Raw genomic sequence first — 13,997 nt, 5'->3', positions numbered from 1 at the left:
TACATACACATATAAACACATCAATATATATTTATATATTCATATATATTTAACAATTGCTATCCATCGCTGCACGACTTCCCCCCTTCGCTGCACTAAGTTCTGTGTCGAGTCTAACTGCTTGAGAATGAGGCTCCCATTGGAGTCTATGGAAGCCCGCTCTTGTGAGCATAATGCTTCCGTGCAATGCAAACGTCACCTGACTTGAAATACCAGCGCACATTTGCATGCACTGGTCTTACTAAATTGAGCAGAAATATAGCTTTTGAAAAAGCAATATTTTGCACTCCACTTGTAATCTACCTCTAAATGTGCTGCTCCAATGCAGTTTTAAGTAATTATTAAAGCACAAAAATTAACAGAAAAATAAGTTTCATAAAACTTAAAATAGTGCTGCATCTAGTGCTCTTGTGAATGTATAACATTGTTTAAAAACTGCTTCCATATAGTACTGCAGACACGTGCACACTCCTGAACTTACCTCTGTGCTTTTTAACAAAGGATAACAAGAAAACAAAGACAATTAGAAAGTTGTTTAAAAATGTTGGGTTTTATTTCCCCTTTTTATACAAGAACTAATTATATTACAATTAATACACTAGCCTATATTCATTAAACATTGTCATAAAAATATAATCTTATCTAGAAATAGGGCTGCCATATGCCCAGTAGTGAACTGGACAATCCAGTGGATATTCAGTTAATCTCTCTAAAAAAAAAACTGGACATCTAAATTTCCAGTATTTTAGGTCTCTGAGCAGGGGGCTAAACTTTTATTTTCAGCTTTTCCTCAGTCCTTTATAAAAAATATAAATAGGAGCAATGTTTCTTTTTTTCTGCCAGTACCTACCATCTTTTTTTTTTGCATTTTTTTGGACAGGTAGATAAGGTAGATTTATGCACACTGCTGGTCTTTTGTGAGCAAAGCCAGAAAAAGGAAGGACAGGACTGTGGACAGGACTGGCTGTGCCATGCAAGGTTAGGCAGAGTAGTGCATGACTTAGGTGGAGTATTCTAGCAACAGGGATATTTGCCCTAAAATGCTGCAGGAGAGAAGGGAAGACCTTCCAACCCTTAACAATCTTGCAATTTCTGGTTAGGATGTCTGTAGTTGTGATATTACAAAACATTTAGGCTTCAATGGTGCAGAAATAAATGGAAGTATAACCAGCAATCTTTGTGTGTTAAGAACAACCAAGGGGGTTAACTCATCAATTTGTGAAGGTTACTTTAATGCAAATGGAAAATAAAATGACTTCTTTATGTGTAGCCAGAGCCAGGGTAAAATCACTCATTTGTATGCTATTGGCAGCCAAGGTGATAAAATTACTGTTCATCATTGGTTTAAAATATTATGGAAGGGATTAGGACAGGTTTGTTGTGGTGATTAAGGTAAAGCTTAAGGTTCTTCGTCCCTTCCCTAGTCATCCACTGGTTGTCTAGTATTTCTGTGAAGACCATCTGCAGACTCTATACAGAACTTACTTCATCAGTAATCCTTAAGCGTGTGTTTTTGATCCATATTCACAAATGTTGCTCACCTTAGGAAACTCACAAAGCTTGTGGTAATTGGTGAGAGCCTCGTCCTCACCATTATACATAATAAAATAAGTCTGAAATTTTAAATATAATTATAAGATAACATTGAGGTACTCTTAAGTTAAACTAATTGCTTTAAAGTTGCCCAATGTAGTGCTTTAATAAAACAAAATACAGTTGAACGCAATTGAACAGTGAACAAATATTATCTCTGAAGGCGTGATTGACACAAACCATCAAATGAGAAAGTTGGCACATTGTGTTTCTTTACTTTTTGCATTCACTGGTTGTAATGTAAATATACTAGTTATCATTATTTTGCTTAGTGCAAATTGTATTTTTTTCCTTTTTGGTACACTTTGATTCTTGTATGCTAAACTACATTTTTGATTCTCGGGGTACTAACAAATTATAGGACAACATGTTTGGCTAAAATAAGTTTTAATTTGGACTCCATTAACTGAAAACTTTAAGCTTGATATACGTATTTGTTTGTGTCATTAATTTTATTTTTATTGGTATTATCTTGGCATTTCGCTGTGACTTCTTCCTTGATCAACTAGTGCCAGATGATGGTGTTCCCATTCCTGCCTCATTCAGTGTAAAATATTAGCAGTAGACAGACACATCAACATATTCATCATTAGATTAGCATTCACTGGTCAATATGGTGTGTAAATATATATTGGTATGTGTGCTTTTTACGTGGTCCAAATCAGCTCATACTTTTTTACGTGGTCCAAATCAGCTCATACTTCTGTATGGCAAATTTGTGTGTGAACTTTGACACAAGATATAATCAGAACAGGTGGATGCTGGTTTGATAAATTTGAAGCCATTGTTTCCAATTGTTCCAGAATTGTACATTATAGTGAATGCAGAATATTATATTGATAAACATTTAAATGAATCATTGTGTCACACACATTTTATTATGCAGTTCCTATTTTTATACAGTGTACTATCTTGGGGTAAAATAGTTTACAAAATTAAATAAATAGCAAACATAATTAACTGGAATTATTATGATATTCTAGTTATCCCCATGAATATGAGAAGCTCAATGACAAAGACAGACAGATGATTTATATATTCATCATTACATGTAATAAATATCCTAAGAAATACAGAATCAATGGGATGTTTTATTTGAAAATTGGAAGAGGATCATAATCATTAGCACAGGTTTTTTTTTTTTATGGAAACAAACTGCTTGCATATACTGTAAGTGTAAACACTATATACAAACATTCAGCCGTGTTAGCATATTCCATTTTGTTATCAGTGCCATCTAGTGGTCAGTGTTTTTGAACAAACAAAACAGAAAGCGATAGCTGAGAAATACATTTCAAATGTACACCAAAGGAATTGTTAAACATGCAGCTGTGGTAGGCTGACCATATTGCCACTTTAAAAATGGACACATATAAAAAATACATATGTCAGGGCTGTTTTCAGGGCTGTTTAAAGAAATGTTTTGTATAAGAACCCTGACATATGTATTTTTCATATGTGTTCCTTCTTAAAGCGGCAATATGGTCAGCCTAAGATGTGGACACAGATTAAGTTTAGGTATTTTCGATCTCTGCATTAATACAGCAGTGTAGTTGTCAGATTATATAATTTGTGAACAGACAATTTATTCTGGAATTTGTGTCTAAATAACTGAGAATGTACAACCATAGTGACCCTTCCATATTTTGCACTGTCATTTTATCAAAGCTGTTAAGATATTTTTTTCTCTTTAAAGGGACACTTTATGATAGTTACATAATACTTAATGTATAATTCTTACCAGTCTTGCAAATGTTCTCCTTATAGCAGTCATCTCTGTAACATTTACATTTAATTAAATATAATGTAAACTAGTTTCCTTTTATTATCAACTCAGTAAGTAAAAGTTTATGACTTTTCTAACAGCAGATTATTACTTCAGTTGTAGCTGTTGGTGTATTTAAATGTCCGGACTAGTAAAACTCACCAAATATCTAATCTTTCTCAAATTAAGTAAGTACACATTTGGAATTGTATTTGAGTTCACAGAGGCAATGGGCAAGTCTCTCAATCAAAGCTAAAATCGATACAGCAAGTAACACGGCAAATGATCAATACATTGGTAAGTCGTTGCTTATATTTGTACAATTTAAATGCTTTTTAACACAAAAAGGGTTTATACTTGAATATTACAGATAAGGTAGGCAGCTGACAAATACAGAAAAAGGAGACGTTTTAGATCTGGATATAAGACCCATGATTGGGCATGGTGTGTTGATTAAGGGATAATGTAGAGGAGAAGAGAGGGTTCACACCTCATAATTCTGTCTTACTCCCATATGCTGCATATATGCATTTTAGAACTGTATCATTGTAGATGATGAAATTATATTTTACCCACTCTGGTGCATAATTTGCCTAGAATTTTGTGACGTAAGCTTCGATCCGCCGGACTCAGTCCGACACAGATCGATTCTTACGTCACTCCAGATGTTCCGCACACAAGTTCGGCACAATCTGACTACTTTTGCTAGTTATCAAAAAACTAGCAGGTACGCTCAGCACTTTTCCGACCCAGCATACCTGGTTTTCAAGCCGCCGCCGCCCTGGAGGCGGCGGATCCCATAGGAATCAATGGGAGTCTGACCATAGCGAAAGTTCATGTTCGCTGCTGCCCAACATCCCATTGATTCCTATGGGAGCTCCCGGAGCCCACCGCAAGCTACATTATACATATTAGCCCCTAATCTGTCCCCCCCCCACACAGCCGCAACTAAATAAAGTTATTAACCCCTAAACTGCCGCACCCGGACACCACCGCAACTATAATAAATGTATTAACCCCTAAACCGCCGCTCCAGGACCCCGCCGCCACCTATATTAAACTTATTAACCCCTAATCTGCCCCCCCTACACCGTCACCACCTATAATACATTTATTAACCCCTATCCTGCCCCCCTACACCGCTGCAACCTATAATAAATTTATTAACCCCTATCCTGTCCCCCCTACACCGCCGCAACTATAATACAATTATTAACCCCTAAACCTAAGTCTAACCCTAACACCCCCCTAACTTAAATATTAATTAAATAAATCTAAATATTATAACTCTTATTAACTAAATTAATCCTATTTAAAACTAAATACTTACCTTTAACCCCTTAATGACAACTGACGTACCAGGTACGTCATGCATTAACAAGCAGTTAATGACAATGGACGTACCTGGTACGTCAGTTGTCTAACAGAGTGCTGGAAGTGATCACAATCACTTCCAGCAGCTCTGAGGGTATTGCAGTGATGCCTCGATATGGAGGCATCCTGCAATACCCCTTTACAAGACTCCGATGCAGAGAGAGCCACTCTGTGGCCCTCTCTGCACCGGTAGTGATGTTGCCGATGGTGCCTTTGTCTGGTGGGAGGAGGGAACGTGTGTGCGCGCGTGCACGATGCGTGCACGATGCGCGCACGATGCGTGCACGATGCGCGCATGCACGTGCGCGGGTGTGCGTGTGCACGTGGGCGCGCGTGCACGTGCACATACGCACATTAGCCACACTGACACAAATGAAAAAGGAAGGGGAAAAAAAGTTTTTTGTTTTTTTTTTTACATTTAAAAGGATCTGGGAGGGGGAGGGGGTGGGGGTATTGTGGGGGGGCTGCTACACTACAGAAATAATTAAGCATACAAATAAAAGTTATAAATAACATTAAAATAGTTTGGTTTGTGGGGCCAAACTGGGTACTGGCAGACAGCTGCCAGTACCCAAGATGGAGGTAATTAGGTAGGGGAGAGGGTTAGAGAGCTGGAGGGGGGGATCAGGGAGGTTGGTGCTAAGGCAGGGGTCCATCACAACTAAAATATTTTATAATTTTTATTTAAAAAAAAACAAAAAACTTTTATTTAGTACTGGCAGACTTTCTGCCATTACTTAAGATGGCGGTAACAATTGTGGGGTGGGGGAGGGAAGAGAGCTGTTTGGGAGGGATCAGGGGGTGGGATGTGTCAGATGGGAGGCTGATCTCTAAAATTAACCCTGCAAGCTCCCTACAAGCTACCTAATTTAACCCCTTCACTGCTGGGCATAATTCACGTGTGGTGCGCAGCAGCATTTAGCGGCCTTCTAATTACCAAAAAGCAACGCCAAAGCCATATAAATCTGCTATTTCTGAACAAAGGGGATCCCAGAGAAGCTTTTACAACAATTTCTGCCATAATAGCACAAGCTGTTTGTAAATAATTTCAGTGAGAAACCTAAAATTGTTAAAAATGTAAAGTTTTTTTTTTTATTTGCTCGCATTTGGCGGTGAAATGGTGGCATAAAATATACCAAAATGGGCCTAGATCAATACTTGGGGTTGTCTACTACACTACACTAAAGCTAAAATTAACCCTACAAGCTCCCTACAAGCTCCCTAATTAACCCCTTCACTCCTGGACATAATACACGTGTGGTGCGCAGCTGCATTTAGCGGCCTTCTAATTACCAAAAAGCAACCACAAAGCCATATAAGTCTGTTATTTCTGAAAAAGGGGATCCCAGAGAAGCATTTACAACCATTTGTGCCATAATTGCAGAAGCTGTTTGTAAATAATTTCAGTGGGAAAACTAAAGTTTGTGACAAAATTTGTGAAAAAGTGAACTTTTTTTTTTTTTTTTATCGCATTTGGCGGTGAAAAGGTGGCATGAAATATACCAAAATGGGCCTAGATCAATACTTTGGGATGTCTTCTAAAACAAAATATATACATGTCAAGGGATATTCAGGTATTCCTGACAGATATCAGGGTTCCAAAGTAACTAGCGTTAATTTTAAAAAAAAAGTGGTTTGGAAATAGCAAAGTGCTACTTGTATTTATTGCCCCATAAATTGCAAAAAAAGCAAAGAACATGTAAACATTGGGTATTTCTAAACTCAGGACAAAATTTATAAGCTATTTAGCATGGGTGTTTTTTGGTGATTGTAGATGTGTAACAGATTTTGGGGGTCAAAGTTAGAAAAAGTGTGTTTTTTTCCATTTTTTTCCTCATATTTTATCATTTTTTTTTAGTAAATTATAAGATATGATGAAAATAATGGTATCTTTAGAAAGTCCATTTAATGACGAGAAAAACGGTATATAATATGTGTGGGTACAGTAAACGAGTAAGAGGAAAATTACAGCTAAACACAAACACAGCAGAAATGTAAAAACAGCCATTGTCATTAAGGGTAAGAAAATTGAAAAATGGTCCGGTCATTAAGGGGTTAAAATAAACCCTAATATAGCTACAATATAAATAATACTTATATTGTAGCTATGTTAGGATTTATGTTTATTTTACAGGTAACTTTGTATTTATTTTAGCTAGTTAGAATAGTTATTAAATAGTTATTAACTATTTAATAACTACCTAGCTAAAAGAAATACAAAATTGCCTGTAAAATAAATCCTAACTTGTTACAATTAAACCTAACACTACACTATCATTAAATTAATTAAATAAATTACCTATAAATAACTACAATTAAATGCAATTAAATAAACTAACTAAAGTACAAAAAATAAAAAAGCTAAGTTACAAAAAATAAAAAAAATAAGTTACAAACATTTAAAAAATATTACAACAATTTTAAGCTACTTACACCTAATCTAAGCCCCCTAATAAAATAACAAAGCCCCCCAAAATAAAAAATGCCCTACATCACCCACATATTCAGAGCAACATTCACGGCCACCCACAACTCACACAAATAGGAGTAGGGGCTATCTCAAGTCTTCAATAAACAGGTCCATGCCATGGTCAGACAAATGCACCTCGCCACCACGGTAGAGGCTCCGGTCAGCTGCTGTAATGTTCCTGTGCTCCACAAAAAAACCTCTAAGCTCGAACATTAACTTCCTAACGTCCCTGTTCAGCTTTTTTCTGACTTGGAACGCAGCCCTGTAGTTGGCCATATGCCTCCACATCAGTCTCTGGATAATGTTAAACCACCTGATTCTCACACCAGGCATTCAAGCTTTACTGTGCGCAGGTCTGACTGGATAACTGCACTAAAATCCGATCTGGGAATTGATCCAAGGTTGTTTACCCTCAAGTGGAAGAACAAGACGTGGGGTATCTCCCAGCACCTCATGGCATCCTGCAGTAATCTAGGCAAACCTGCCCAGCAAAGTCCTCTCCTCCCTAATCATTTAAGCACCACCCTAGAAGAAGTAACGCCCAGCTGCTGTCCTCCCCGTCATGTTGACACTTGGATGGCTGCCCAGTGCACGAACGAGTGCCCCACAATCCAGACATGAAGCGGACCTCTGCAAGGCCCTGCAAAAGAAAAAAGTGATAAATTCACACCAAAACAGGGAAACATCACAACATGAACAGTAAAACACCATGCTAACATAGCAGTGGGATAAAAGCGGTCTCACATATAACTGATACCTTTTTGATTTCCACCTCCCCAGTGCCTTTATAAGGTCAGTGGACCAGCCTAACAGCCCCCACCCTAAATGAATAAAGGGCTATCATATTTGAATTCAACCCTGCCTTTTCAGCAGCCTATCCTAGGACCCTCCGGAATTGAAATCTCATGAAAGGGGTACCGTTCTGGTAAATTAGAAATCTGTGAAAACCTACTGTGAGCACGTCTGAGAAAGCCTTCAGCAAAGCATAATGGCAACTTATAGTTCCCTGGTTTGTAGGGAGCAACAACCACGCGCCCCTATTTTCCTGATCCACTTTGGATCAAGGGATAAATAGCAATACAGCATTTTTGGCAAATCTCACATGCTCGCACAAGACTCCTCAAAGTTTTGCATTCTTTGACTGTGGTACTAATTCTCCCACTCTAAGGGCCCTGTGAAATGCCATAGCAAATACTGCGTAAAAGAGCTGCACCTCATAAGCTGATTTGCAAACCTCAGGCAGGACTCGGAGCAACAGGATTAACCTATCAGAGGTTATGGGTTCCCGTATGTCCTGCCATCGTACCTCCAACCTCCTTCAGCCCTGTAGAATTTGGCAACCAAAAACGTCTTGGAAGAGTCTGTCAGGGTAAACAACTTACAGAAAAAGGATACCACTACTAACTTCGCTGTTACTGCCCCCTTTTGGGTTTTTATAATCTTTTATTGAGGTTTCGCTCAAGACGAAAAACATACAGTTAATGTTATAATATAAATAGCAAAGTTTTCATGAAACAGTACACGGATATATGCAAAACATAAGATGATTGCTAATAAATAGACATCTGAAACCGCTATTTTTTTTTTTGGTAGCTTTTGTGAGTGACTAGTTAGCAGGTTGCTTATGGACCCAATGATATAGGAAGCACTGGTGGGGCATGCTAGTCCTATCAAAGACCTTATTTGGTCTAATGACGCTTCAGGAATGTTTTTCAGCGGGTAAGCACCGCTTGAAATAATAAAGTGTAAAATACAAACGTAGCTAACTATTGAATTTTAAGTTGGATGTAGCCCTCCGGGATTCCATGTTAGCAATTGAGGGACAAGATATTAGTGTAGCTTAGCGTGGAGCGTGTGCAGCAGTTTATAATTAGCAATACGAAATGCCAATATTAATAAAAAAAGACAGAGGGAAATACGCTAACTTTAGTGTTCTGACAATGGTAAAATCTTAAGATTTCTGAAATATAAATGGCAGAGTAATTCTCAGAAACCTAAGTTTCTGGAGTAAAAGTTGCTATTTTGTGGGCTAAGAGTCTGACTTAAAAGGGAGATATCTTTTACTGTGAGGCTAAGACTGCTTTTAATACAATGTTATACTGTTAGATAATATGTGTGGAGATGAGTTCTTAAAGTAGGGCAGTTATAGAGGGTTGAATCTAAGAGGTGTCTAAGCAGATACTATGAGTGAATGAAGTCACATTTGTCACTATTATGAATATGTAGGCTGTGTCATATGGGCATGGGCCCTATGCCCAACGACTAGTAGATATAGTAGGAATACATAAGTTACCAACTATTAAAATATACATTATATACAACTAAGGAGTTTCTGCCACTGTGTGACCTATGTGACATCACCTACCTAGCCTCAATGAGAGTCTACAACACAATGCCCCTTTGAATGAGAAGGGAAGCAAGATGATAACAAACCTGCCTCTAACTAATACAGTATAAAATTGCTGTAAGCATAAAACAGTGTGAATTAGAACATATAACAGCAACAAGTATGGGAAAAATATGGACTGAGGTTAAATTGCAAATGGCAGTTAATATAGATACATAAGTAATGCACTAACTCTGGCACATCCCTCAAAGTATAATTAGCTGTTGTTTAATAGTGATGTCGCGAATAGTTCCCGGCGAACATAGCTTGTTCGCGTTCGCAACAGCGGGCGAACATATGCGATGTTCGATCCGCCCCCTATTCGTCATCATTGAGTAAACTTTGACCCTGTATCTCACAGTCTGCAGACACACTTCAGCCAATCAGCAGCAGACACTCCCTCCCAGACCCTCCCAGCTCCTGGACAGCAGCCATTTTAGATTCATTCGGAAGCTGCATTCTTAGTGAGAGGAGGGACAGTGTAGCTGCTGCTGATTTAATAGGGAAATTGATAGCTAGGCTAGTGTATTCAGTGTCCACTACAGTCCTGAAGAACTCATCTGATCTCTGCTGTAAGGACAGCACCCCAAAAAGCCCTTTTTAGGGCTAGAACATCAGTCTGTTTTTTTTCCCTTGTGTAATCTAATTGAAGTTGCCTGCCTGCCAAGCCACTTGCTTAGTAGTGTAAATTTAAAAAAAAAAAAAACTTTTTTGACTGTGAAACATCAGTCTGCTAGTGTAATCTAACTGCAGTTGCCTGCCTGCCAGCGTGTGTGCCAGGCCCACTTGCCCAGTGCTACCATTCATATCTGGTGTAACAGTAGTGTAAATTTAAAAAAAAAAAAAACTTTTTTGACTGTGAAACATCAGTCTGCTTTTGTAATCTAATTGCAGTTGCCTGCCTGCCAGCTTGTGTGCCAGACCCACTTGCCCAGTGCCACCACTCATATCTGTTGTAACAGTAGAGTAAATTAAAAAAAAAACTTTTTTGACTGTGAAACATCAGTCTGCTAGTGTAATCTAATTCCAGTTGCCTGCCTGCCAGCGTGTGTGCCAGGCGCACAGCGTATACTGTGCCCACTTGCCCAGTGCCACCACTCATATCTGATGTAACAGTAAATGTAACAGTAAATTTAAAAAAAAACTTTTTTTGACTGTGAAACATTAGTCTGCTTGTGTAATCTAATTGCAGTTGCCTTCCTGCCAGCGTGTGTGCCAGGCCAACTTGCCCAGTGCCACCACTCATATCTGTTGTAACAGTAGTGTAAATTTTAAAAAAAAAAAACTTTTTTGACTGTGAAACACCAGTCTGCTAGTGTAATCTAATTGCAGTTGCCTGCCTGCCAGCGTGTGTGCCAGGCCCACTTGCCCAGTGCCACCACTCATATCTGGTGTAACAGTAGTGTAAATTAAAAAAAAAAAAACTTTTTTGACTGTGAAACATCAGTCTGCTTGTGTAATCTAATTGCAGTTGCCTGACTGCCAGCGTGTGTGCCAGGCCCACTTGCCACTCATATCTGTTGTAACAGTAGTGTAAATTTTAAAAAAAAACTTTTTTGACTGTGAAACATCAGTCTGCTTGTGTAATCTAATTGCAGTTGCCTGCCTGCCAGAGTGTGTGCCAGGCCCACTTGCCTAGTGCCACCACTCATATCTGGTGTAACAGTAGTGTAAATTTAAAATAAAAAAACTTTTTTGACTGTGAAAGATCAGTCTGCTAGTGTAATCTAATTGCAGTTGCCTCCCTGCCAGCGTGTGTGCCAGGCTCACAACGTATACTGTGCCCACTTGCCCAGTGCCACCACTCATATCTGGTGTAACAGTAGTGTAAATTTAAAAAAAAAAACGTTTTTGACTGTGAAACATACCTGATGTTTTAAAGCACATTATTCCAAACAATTTAGGAATGTTAGGTGATTTATGCCCTTTATGGCTTAAAAACAGACTCGGCATCAACTATGTAATTTTCCATGGGAGTTTTGCCATGGATCCCCCTCTGGCATGCCACAGTCCAGGTGTTAGTCCCCTTGAAACAACTTTTTCACCCCAATTTGGCCGGAAAGAGTTCCTGTGGGTTTTAAAGTTCACCTGCATATTGAAGTCTATGGCGGTTCGCCCGTTCGCGAACAGTTGTGGAAGTTTGAGTCCGCCGTTCGCTAACGCAAAATTTTAGGTTCGCGACATCACTATTGTTTAACTGTCTTATTTCAGGAACTCATATTTGACTATATGCTACGACAAGAGTGCAGAATAAAAAATAATAATAAAATAATAGACATTTGGAACGCTCCTGTATGTAAATATATATAAATAAAAAAAGAAAGTGGTGCTTTCTACACACATAACTGAAACAATGATAGCATATGTATTTATGTGCGATAACAGTCCAAAACAAGAAACTGATCCCCCTTTTACAGTCTAAAGGTAGTATATATTAACCTATACCACAAGTCAGGAACAACAAGACAGGCTTAGCCCCTGTGATCCATATGACCTCACCAAAGGGGAACTGGATGTTTAGGGAGTAGTGGTCGTTTACAAAGGTAAGGGTACCGGAAAATTCTGAGCAATATTTTACTGTCCCCAAATCTAATTGAAGGGTAATATTTCTGATGTCATTGTTGCAAGGCTCTATGCCTAGATAAGAGATAGAGATAATGATATGTATGTCCAGCTGTTTGTTATGTAGTAACCTTGACTCAACCTCTATCCGAGCTCCCCCCATGACCAGCCGTATCGCAAGGGGACCAGGAACCAACTTTCTAATTCTGGGAACAAAATTGGAGACAGATCCCGACATCAACTTGCAAACCACAGGTGTTTTTTCCCATGGAGGTTGTATTTCGGCACCATATGACTGCATATCCAGCAAAGCACACTTGTCTGGGACATCACAGAAACCTTCGTCATACTCCGTTTTGGCCTGCTGGGTATAGGTGAGTACTGACCCTTTGGTTATTTCCTCTTCAGAGGTGTCGCTCCGCTCATCATGTAGCATACTGGTAAGGGAGATAAAATGACTCTCCATCTTGCAAGCCATCATGTGCAACAAGGCAGCGGCAGTAGCCTCCTAAATTTCAGAATTGGACCCAATAACACTTAGTACAGTATTTGTAGCTAGCCACGTCTGCTTTACCCGGTTAAACAGCTAACTGGGGGGGTGTTGTGTAGATGGTATAAGGCCACTGCCTTCAAGCTTAATCTGTCTGATTCGGTTCTTCAGCATGAAAGACGCTATAAACAAAAAAATAAAATTATATCACCCTACTCTAGTTCTGTTTCTTAGGGGATATACAAAGTTGTGATGTAGGATGATATATTAGTAGAGAGATAATAGGCAGATTCTTCAAAGATTTAGCAGAGCTTCAGGAATTAGAGGCTTATCATGGCCACAGCTTGGACACGCCCCCCTACTGCTCTCTTTTTTTACCTGTCTACCTCTGAGCTCAGTGAGCCATTACAACAACCAATCTTGCTCAGCTGCACAGGATGAAGAACCCTGAACCTCACAGAAGAAAACCCATTCTTCCCAATACCTCACATGAAAGGTGCCAGGGAAGCCTTCAGTAGCGGTATCAGTGACTGCCACCCAGGGCCACCTGCCAAAGGAAAGGAGGACAGGGAACACCATGAATCACAGCATTAGGTGCAACCTTCCTAAAAGTATTCCATTGAAAACAGAAAGCACATTAGCTATGATATTAGAAACCCCAGTGACATGCCTCGTCTGAAACTCAATGTTCCGCTTCAGGCATCCCAAGACCAGAATTCGAAGACATCTTTTTACTGCTGGGGACAATGAAGAGAGCCTATTGATGGCAAAGACCACGATCATGTTGTCTGTCCAAAAAACAACTGATTTGTCCTGTAGTTTATCACACCATATCTCCAATGCAACCAATATGGGGAAGAGCTCCAGGAGGTAAAGGTTCCTAGTAAGCCCTCTGACTGTCCATTCAACCAGCCATGGCTCCGCATCTGTAAATAAATAAATGGAATGCATGGACGTCTGAGGTTTTCGCCACATGCAAACCCCATTGAAGTGTCTAAGGAACTGATCCCAAATCTGGAGATCGTCCCTCATGTTTTTGTTAACCTCAATCCTGGACTTCAGGGAAGTTAACCCCAGTAACAGGCGCTTTATTCTCTTGAGGAAAATTCTTCCCATTGGGATAATTTGCCCCGCAAAGTTGAGCAGGTCCAGAAGGGATTGCAACTCTATCAACGTGCAGAAAGCGAAAGAAGCAGTTCTTCTGACCTCTGCCAACATCTTCTGAATTTATCCGCTGGGAGTCTACATTCCTCCACCACTGAGTCAATTTCTATCTCCAAGAATTTAAGACATGTACATGGGCCTTCAGTTTTTTCCTCAGCCAGGGGGACACCAAATGTATTCATCAAAATCCTCA

The 13,997-nt window shown here is 39.3% G+C and overlaps 1 protein-coding gene across 1 annotated transcript in view; it reads left to right on the top strand.

The window, feature by feature from the left end:
• The window catches only part of CSMD1 (CUB and Sushi multiple domains 1), a 3,127,153-nt gene that overhangs the window by 1,208,964 nt on the left and 1,904,192 nt on the right, over positions 1–13,997 (top strand).

This window comes from Bombina bombina, chromosome 4 (genome assembly GCF_027579735.1).
Source record: "Bombina bombina isolate aBomBom1 chromosome 4, aBomBom1.pri, whole genome shotgun sequence".
Lineage (NCBI taxonomy): Eukaryota > Metazoa > Chordata > Amphibia > Anura > Bombinatoridae > Bombina > Bombina bombina.
Note: the sequence above shows the minus strand (reverse complement) of the source record. Positions and strands in the feature narration are given on the sequence as shown.